The following is a 9,000-nucleotide window of genomic DNA, read 5'->3' as shown; positions in this document are numbered from 1 at the left end:
TTCTTAAGCACACGCATCAAAGCAGACAACTGGTCATCATTAAGCTTAGCACTAACAATAGCTGGGTACTGCTCTGTATCATCTAGAAAAACATACTTAAGATTAGAAGGAAGTGGCTTACGTTCAGGCACCTTTACCTCTACAGCGCAGACAGAATCAGCTTCAATGGTATAGCAAGTGTTTACCAAATTCTCGTTGGCCAGGCTCAAGAGCATCTCATCTTCTTCCTCTGTGAGCTCGTAGCTTCCCATTGAGGCTACCAAGGCATCTGGCTCCTCAGCATTCTCCGCTGTACTACCTGCACACTCATCTAGACTGGTTAGATCAGCTAAGGGATCCTTGGCTAAGGATTCCTTCCAATTATAATTAACAGCCCTGTCAACAATATCAATGGAATAACATGCATCATCATCAGCAGGTTCAGTCGCCTTGTGAGCAAGACTGAACTCAATGGTGTCATCCCCTACCTCTAAGGTTATGGTTCCGCATTTGACATCTATTACAGCCCCAGCTGTATGTAAAAATGATCTACCTAAAATAATAGGTATCTGACTGTCCTCAGCAATGTCCAAAACAACGAAATTGACAGGAATAATCGAACGGGTACATCCTCTAAAACTCCTATAGGTCTCTGAGTCGATCTATTTGCCATCTGAACGGTAATATCGGTCACCTTAAGTCTACCAATATTTAACCTTTCGCAAACAGAATACGACATGACACTGACACTGGCCCCTAAATCGCAAAGGGCCTTTCCAATTTCGTGGTTACCTATGGTGCAGGGAATTGAAAAACTACCCGGGTCCTTTAATTTAGGTGGTATATTAATTTGCGAAAGAGCATTACATTCTTCCACAAAAGCAACATTACCATCATCATGAAAATTTTTCTTACGATTCAAAATGTCTTTCATAAATTTAGCGTAAGAGGGTACCTGGGTAATTAGATCAGTGAAAGGAATTGTTACCTCGAGATTCTGGACCATCTCCAAAAACTTACCAAACTTGCGCTCCAGCTTAGTATTCTTTAAACGCTCCGGATACGGGACTGCAACACTGGCCGTAGGATCAGTAACCTTCGGCTTCCATAAGTTTAGAACTTCCGTCAAATCATCAATGAGTGTAGAATCATGCAAACTAGTCGACGGATTTGCGTCCTGCATACAAGACCCAGTCGATCGACCATTGGTCTCGGTCGATCGACCAATCTGGCTGGGCGTGAACAGTTCCTGGACAGAGACTTCTTCTTCAGGAGATTCAGTCGATCAACTGACAGGAGTGGTCGATCGACCACATATGCTGGGCGTGAATAGTTTCTGATCAGAAACTTTGTTATCTGACATCCCAGTCGATGAACTGCTGTTGTTGGTCGATCGACTGATGGTACTGGCAATAAAACTCGTTTTTGCACCAGAAATTAAACTAGCCTCTTCATCATTTCCCGAGTCTTCTTTTGGCTTGTCGGGACCTTCATAAGAGAGGCCACTTCTGAGATTAATGGCATTAATGGTTTCAATTGGCCCTTCACATTTGCTTGAAGAATTGGTGACTTGATTAGCCTCTATATTCTCCAATTGCTTCACAAAATTCTTTGTGGACTCAATCCCGGCTGCTTCTATTTTCGCCACTTGAACCAAAAGAGTTCGGACCATTTCTCTCAATTCCGCGGTCTCATCTGAATTATGGACAGGAATTTCAACTCTTTCCTTGGAGGCTTCAGAGGCCTCGAGCTTCTCGAGACGGCCAGTAATAGAAGTAATGAGTGTCACAACGGTATTCATTTCATCACTTTGCTTCGTGATTTTCCACGTGAACTCCCAAACTCAGCTCTATGGACTTCCATCTCCTCAATAGTGTTCCAACCTTTATTCTGACCGGTATTATTTTGGAACCTACCATTCGCAGCTGCATCCAGGATGACCTTGTAATCATCATACAAGGAATTGTAGAATAAGTTGCAAAGGTACCACTGCTGGAAGTCATGGTGAGGGACAGCGAGAACCAAACTTTTGAAACATCCCCACGCTTCACAAAAGTCTTCATCAGGTCCTTGCTGAAAATTTGTAATTTTACTTCTCAAGGCATCTGTCTTTGCAAGTGGGAAGTATTTCTTGTAGAAGGCTAATGCTAGAGATGTCCAATCTGTGACTTCAGCTGCTACCCTATCAAGGTAGCGGTACCAATCTCGCGCCGAATCCTTCAAGGAGTATAAGAACATCACCCCCTTTACTTCATCCTGAGTCACCCCGGCCGGTACAGGTATGGAACAGCAGTAGTCTGTGAAAATTTCCATATGCTTCAAAGGATCCTCGTCCGGTAGACCAGCAACTGATTTCGCTCCACTAAATCAATATAGGAGGAACGAAATTCGAAGTGACCAGTAGTAGGGGTAGGTAACACGTGGCCCTTCGGAAGGTGCTGGTCTTTTGGCTTAAGATTGTCATATATCGTAGTCATGCTTGCCAAAATGAGAGTACTCAAGTCTTCCTCTCAAAAACCTGTCTTCTAACTGTGCAAAAGCAAAACTAGAAGCAAGGGTAAGCAACGACCTCAAGGAACCAAAGTTCCTTGAGACAAAAGAAATAAACTAAAAATAAACAAACAGAATTACACCGTCTCCCCGGCAACGGCGCCAAAATTTGATACCCGTCGTAAGGTGTCAAAAATAATATTTATAATCCAAACTAAAACTATAGATAGTGATAGTAAGGGCCGAACCACAAGGAGGTAGGGAGTTATAGTTGTCTTAATTTTAGTCTAGGAAATTTGGGGGGGTTTGATTGGTTGATTGTAAACTAATTACTGAAAATTAAATGAAGTTTAAAATAGACAATAAAAAGTAGCTAGGAATTTCGGTTCACCATGGCTTAAGGGTCGGTCTAGTAAAGTCAAGGTCTGTCCAATACCGTCTCAGGATGTCAAATAGGTCGTCTAAGTCCCTATTCAAATTAAGCCTCTCGGTCTCTTTTCCACCCTAGAAAGAAACTAAATTACTTTCGCTCTATAGTCTTTCCAATTACTTGTAAGAAATCTAACTCCGCTAATTTCTCAATCTAGCAAAGGGGTAAATTCTCACAGCAGTAAATAAGACCGGTACGGGTTCAACCTAGACTTAATAAAATTAACTCATGATGCCATGGATTCCCTAATTCCTAGCATAGGGTATTTAGCTACTCATGACTATGACAAAAACAATAATAAGATTAACGAATAACGCTAACGAATTCATACTTGAAATAATTAAACAAACAAATAACATAAAACGATAATTAAGGCTTCGGGAAACTAACTAGCAATTTCTATACTACGAACGAAATAGAGTAAATCAAATAAGGAACTAAAGTTACCAAAGGGGAAGCAGGAAGGAATCTGAAAATACGAACGAAAATTGTATTGAATGATTATTGAATGATTATGCCCTAAAACAAACTTGATAAGGAACCCTAAAATTTGATGATAGAAGACTGATTAAAAACTGGATGATAAAACCGAAAACTAAAGCTACGTTATATAGGAATATCACGCAACTCTTATTCCTAAACCTAATATACAATGGGCTTAAGCTAAATCTCATCTTTAAATTCTCGTCAGACTCGTGGAGTGGTCGATCGACCACATCACCCAGTCGATCGACCAAGAGCGCCGCATGCACTGCATTCTCGATTCTCGCGCGCGCTGATCTTAAAACAGCTGCCATTTCTTCGTTACTTGGTCAAATGCGGCGTTCTACGCGGTGTTGGAAAGATAAGAGGATAAGCTTTCACCTCCAATTGGAATCTCTCGATTATCTGCTCTAGAACTCGAGATATAGCCATCTAAAGCAGCCTGTAATGTCGAGAAGCATTCTGACGGTCTATAGACCACTGTAGCTGGCAATCCGCTTCTAAAACTCACGCAAATACACCTTTCAGGCCTTGAAATGCATTCTAAACTTCAAGTCCGAGTCAAGTATTCAATGTCCTTCCTAAGCTTAGCTTTCGGGGTCAAGATTTGGTTCATTTTCTGCTCATTTCCGCAATAATCTGCAATATTACATAAAAATACGAGAGTAGACAGAAATAGGGGAAATAGTAGAATAAACTACATATAATAGACATAAAATGCGTGGAAATAAAGATGTAAAACATCATATTATACACACGCATCATAGTTCAAGTAAATGTAAAAGAATAATTGTTCTAAGCAAGAGCTTGTAATGAACTAGAAAATGAGCATGAGCTTTACTTACTCTTAAAGCATAATTCAATTTATTTGATGATATGAGGATGACGAATTGTCAGAATGCAAGAGCAAAGTGACATAAGCTTTATTTCAGCGGGGCCAGGGGCCGTTTTTTTTTCGTGCCACATTAGCGACACGTAGTGTCACGTGAGGCGTGTTTTTGTCCTATCCTAGGCATAATATCTTTTTAGTTGGTCGAGATTAGTTGGATTGGCAAACTCATTCCCATCTAGGTCTTTGATTCTAACCACACCCCCCGAGAGCATTGACTTGACAAAGAATGGTCCGGCCCAGTTGGGTTTGAACTTTCCCCGTGGATCGACAGGTAAAAGAGCTCTAACCGATTTGAGGACTAAGTCTCCTTCTTTGATATTTCTAGGCTTAACCCTTTTGTTGAAGGCCCGTTTGATACGCGCTTGATATGTTTGCACATTGTGTAATGCGTGCAACCTTTGCTCATCCAAGAGGATGAGTTCTTCATATCTATCTCTCTTCCAATCAGCGTCTGGGATTTGACTTTCGAGTAGAATACACAAGGATGGAACTTCTAGTTCAACTGGTTGCACGACATCCATGCCGTAAGTTAAATAGAAAGGAGTGGCCCCAGTGGGCATCCTAACGGATGTGCGATATCCCCATAAGGCAAATGGTATTTTACTTGGCCAATCTCGATAATTGTCAATCATTTTCTTAAGGATGTGACGACGTTCTTATTGGCTGCCTCTACCGCACCATTAGTTTGTGGTCTATATGGCTAGGAATGGTGGTGTTTGATCTTCTACTTGGCTAGCAATTGTTCGGTCTCAGCTTGGAAATGTGATCCATTGTCACTGTAATACTATGTATTTATGAGTCTTGGGGTACTCTATCGAGTAGGCCTTACTCCCATGTAGCGGATTAAAATAGTTTCTGACCTATTGGGTACTCGATCGAGTAACGTGGGTACTCGATCGAGTAAGGGGGCACTCGATCGAGTACCTTAGCTACTCGATCGAGTAGCCGGTTTACGGGGGCTGTTTTCTCGGGTTTTGTTAATAATGCGATTAGAGTATATAATACTTCCGTCATTATTCTTAAATCACTTTTCAAACCTAATTACTGTGAAAAGAGAAATCAAACTACGTCATTCGCTTTAATCGCATTGTTGGTAAATCCCGGAGCATGGAAGGTCGGATTTCACTCTTCTTTATACCGTTGTGATCCTTGCGTCGAGGGTAAGACCTATATACCATTTTTATGATGTTTCTTTATTGTTTGTATGATTGGTAGTTATTATGTGTTTGTATATTAGGAGGAGGATTCGTAGAGGAAGCTTTTTGATATCAGCTGTGAGATCGTCTGATTGTTGTGCTTTCCAGGTAGGGTTTCCCTACTCAGTATTATTTACATGATGTGTGGTGATTGTGCTGTAGTTAGTGATTATGATTGTTTCAGATGGTTGTTGATGTTGTATTGTGATTGTGATTGTTTGTCTCTGGTTCTCGAGATGCGTTCTCGGCTGAGTGGAGTCACTTGCAGGAGTGGCTTCACGCCCTAGTTTCGCCCTTCGTGGAACCCGCCACGGAAGGGGATGTGCACATTAATGGGACAGGGTTATCGCTCGGTATGATGAGCGGGGATTTGGTGGCTACGGCTGCGGTCCCCCATCGGCGGGCTGGTCCGGGTGGACGATCGGTGACGGAGATGGAGTGGAGTGGATGATTGTGTATGATTGTTTGAGCCAGTATTGGTTCTTGTATTGTTGGTTATATAAATTATGAAAATAGTACGACCCGTTTATTGTTTTAAAACCTGCGGTGATCCATTCGGGGATGGTGAGAAGATATTGAGCAGTATGAGTTGAGTCGGGGATAGGCCGGGATGTGCCACGGTCGATGATAGAAGTCTTCCTCTCGTAGCTTAGTAGTTTTCATAAACATTTCAGTTGAATCATGAGACGATCGTTTGAGAACATGTATTCGTACTTTTGGTTTTGGTTTTGAGATTGTAACCTTTCACTAAGGTATTTCTATTTAAACGTTGTTTCATTATTGTTTATTTGATTATCATTGCCTCGGGTAACCGAGATGGTAATATCCTTATACCTGGGTGGTCCTGGTAAGGCACTTGGAGTATGAGGGTGTTACAAAATGGTATCAGAGCGACGATCCTGAAACCTGTAACCAATGAAGCCAATGAATATAGGGAGTCACTTAAAATGAACCCGGGGTAAAGGTTGTAGGAGCTAATGCAAAGGCTTGGGAGACGTCCTAAAGTCGCGAAATCGCCCTACAATTTTGAACCGGTCACATGGGGGGGTGTATGTCAAGTCGTATGTGTTGTTTGTCAGCTTGTGTGTGGATGTGATGAAGTATGTCGTAATTGTTGAATGCTTGGAGTAGAAGGCTGAGAATATGAATGAAAGATTGATAAAACATATAGAACTGTGTTGGAATAAGAAGCATGTTGGATGTTTACTATGTGGCGTTTGATCATATGATATAACTGTTTCGTTGATTTTATGAAAAGCTTGGTAGAATTGCATGCTTAGCTATATCACATGTTGAGTTTATAATGCTGCTTAGTATGTTGGGAGATGTGAGATAACATGCGGGTAGTTTATGCGAGTCAGCATGACTCGATCGAGTAGGGGGGTACTCGATCGAGTAGGTGAGATACTCGGTCGAGTGGGTTTAACTCGATCGAGTGGGTATTTGACGATTTTGAATCCAGAATCGTGTTTTTGGGCACTCGATCGAGTACCTCAGGCACTCGATCGAGTATGGGGTCACTCGATCGAGTAGCCGGGCTACTCGGTCGAGTATGTTAGAGGTCAGAAGGTCTGTTTGGGTTCTGGAGTCGAGGCACTCGATCGAGTATGTTGGGCACTCGATCGAGTATCCTCTTACTCGATCGAGTAGGTTTGGGCACTCGATCGAGTGTATGTGTAACACCCCCATACTCCAAGTGCCTTACCAGGACCACTCAGGTATGAAGACATTACCATCTCGGTTACCCGAGGCAATGATAATCAAACAACAATGAAGAAACAACGTTTAATATAATTAGTTTAACGAATAGTTACAATCCTCAAAATCAAACCAAAAGTACGATACATGATTCCAAACTGACTGTTCTAACTGAAATATAAATTAACTAAAGGCTACAGCGGAAGACTCCTATCATCATGTCGTGGCATCCCAGCTATCCCAGTACTCATCTCAATACCTGCTCAATATCTGCTCACCATCCCCGAATGGATCACCGCAGTTTACAAAACAACACCGGGTCGACTAATCACACAATCAATATGTATAACGACAATAAGATAAACAGACAGCTTAACTGTCACACACACACACACACAACCAACCAATTCCCATCATCTCAATATCGATCGTCCACTGACCCCACCACGCGCTGGGGGGACAAAGCACTGCCCACAAATCCCCGCTCCACATAGTGAGCGATAACCCTGTCCATTAATGTGCACATCCCTTCTGTGGCGGGTTCCACAGAAGGCGAAACTAGGGCGTGAAGCCACTCCCGCAAGTGACCCCACTCAGCCGAGGCCACGCCTCGCGAACCATCAACAACGATCACAACCACAATCACAACACAACTATTATATCAAACAACCAAATACAATACATCAATCAACATCCCATTATGGGACTAATACTGAGTAGGAAATCTTACTTGATATGCACACAATCAGACGGTCTCTACTGCTGAGTCAAAAAGCCTCTTCTATGAACCCTCCTCCTATCATACAACACATAGAGGCTACCAATCACATACTACACATAAAAACCCCCAATCTCTAAATTAGGGTTTAACCAAATCAAGGGAAAAACAATAAAAAGGGTACATAGATCTTACCCTCGACGCAAGGAACCCAACGATATAAACAACGACAAGAACTGACCGTCTGAACTCCGGGAATTGCTAAGAATGTGATTAGGAAGATGAACTTGTTGCTTTCTCTCTTAAACAGGAATTTAGGTTTTGTAAAAGTGGTTTAGAATAATGACGACGGAACTTAAATACCTTAATCGCATAATTAACAAAACCCGAGAAAACTCCCCGTAAAACCGGACACTCGATCGAGTACCCAAGGTACTCGATCGAGTACCCCTTTACTCGATCAAGTGCCCCACTACTCGATCGAGTACCCAACAGTCGAAACTATTTTATTTCGCAACTTACCCTTACTCGACAGAGTAAGGGCTACTCGATAGAGTACCCCAAGACTTATAAATACGGAGTATTACAGTCTTCCCTCCTTAAAAGGAACTTCGTCCCCGAAGTTCAAACCACTACTAAACAAAGGTACTCCCATAACCTTCCCGACTCAGCAACCAAAACAAAATTCAACATAAAACATGATACTAACCCAACTCATCCCGACAAACATCCCGACACAACATATAAAAGGGGTATAAAACTCTTAAAAACTGCTCGCGATCATCTCCTACCCCCCTAAAAGAAACAAGGTTACATCCCCGTAACCATACATACCTGATCAAAAAGGAAAGGGTAACGCTCTTTCATAGCTTCCTCTGGCTCCCATGTAGCTTCCTCGGTCTCGTGGTTAGACCACAGGATCTTAAGCAAAACTGTCTCACCACTCCTAGTCTTTCTAACCTTTCGGTCTAGAATCTGCTTAGGCACCTCAAGATACGATAAGGACTCATCTAGCTCTAAGCTCTCTGCCTCCAACACATGTGACGGGTCACTCACATACTTCCGCAGCTGCGATACATGAAACACATTATGCACTCTCGCTAGTGCAGCTGGT

General features: G+C 42.2%; 1 non-coding gene across 1 annotated transcript; it reads left to right on the top strand.

The window, feature by feature from the left end:
- Window positions 1-1,975: 1,975 nt before the first annotated feature.
- On the top strand, window positions 1,976-2,082 carry LOC141650091 (small nucleolar RNA R71). Its single transcript, XR_012546153.1, has one exon. It is a non-coding gene; the product is annotated as a small nucleolar RNA R71 (small nucleolar RNA).
- The last annotated feature ends 6,918 nt before the right edge of the window (window positions 2,083-9,000 follow it).

The sequence above is a fragment of the Silene latifolia genome, chromosome 3 (genome assembly GCF_048544455.1).
Source record: "Silene latifolia isolate original U9 population chromosome 3, ASM4854445v1, whole genome shotgun sequence".
NCBI classification, from domain to species: domain Eukaryota; kingdom Viridiplantae; phylum Streptophyta; class Magnoliopsida; order Caryophyllales; family Caryophyllaceae; genus Silene; species Silene latifolia.
Note: the sequence above shows the minus strand (reverse complement) of the source record. Positions and strands in the feature narration are given on the sequence as shown.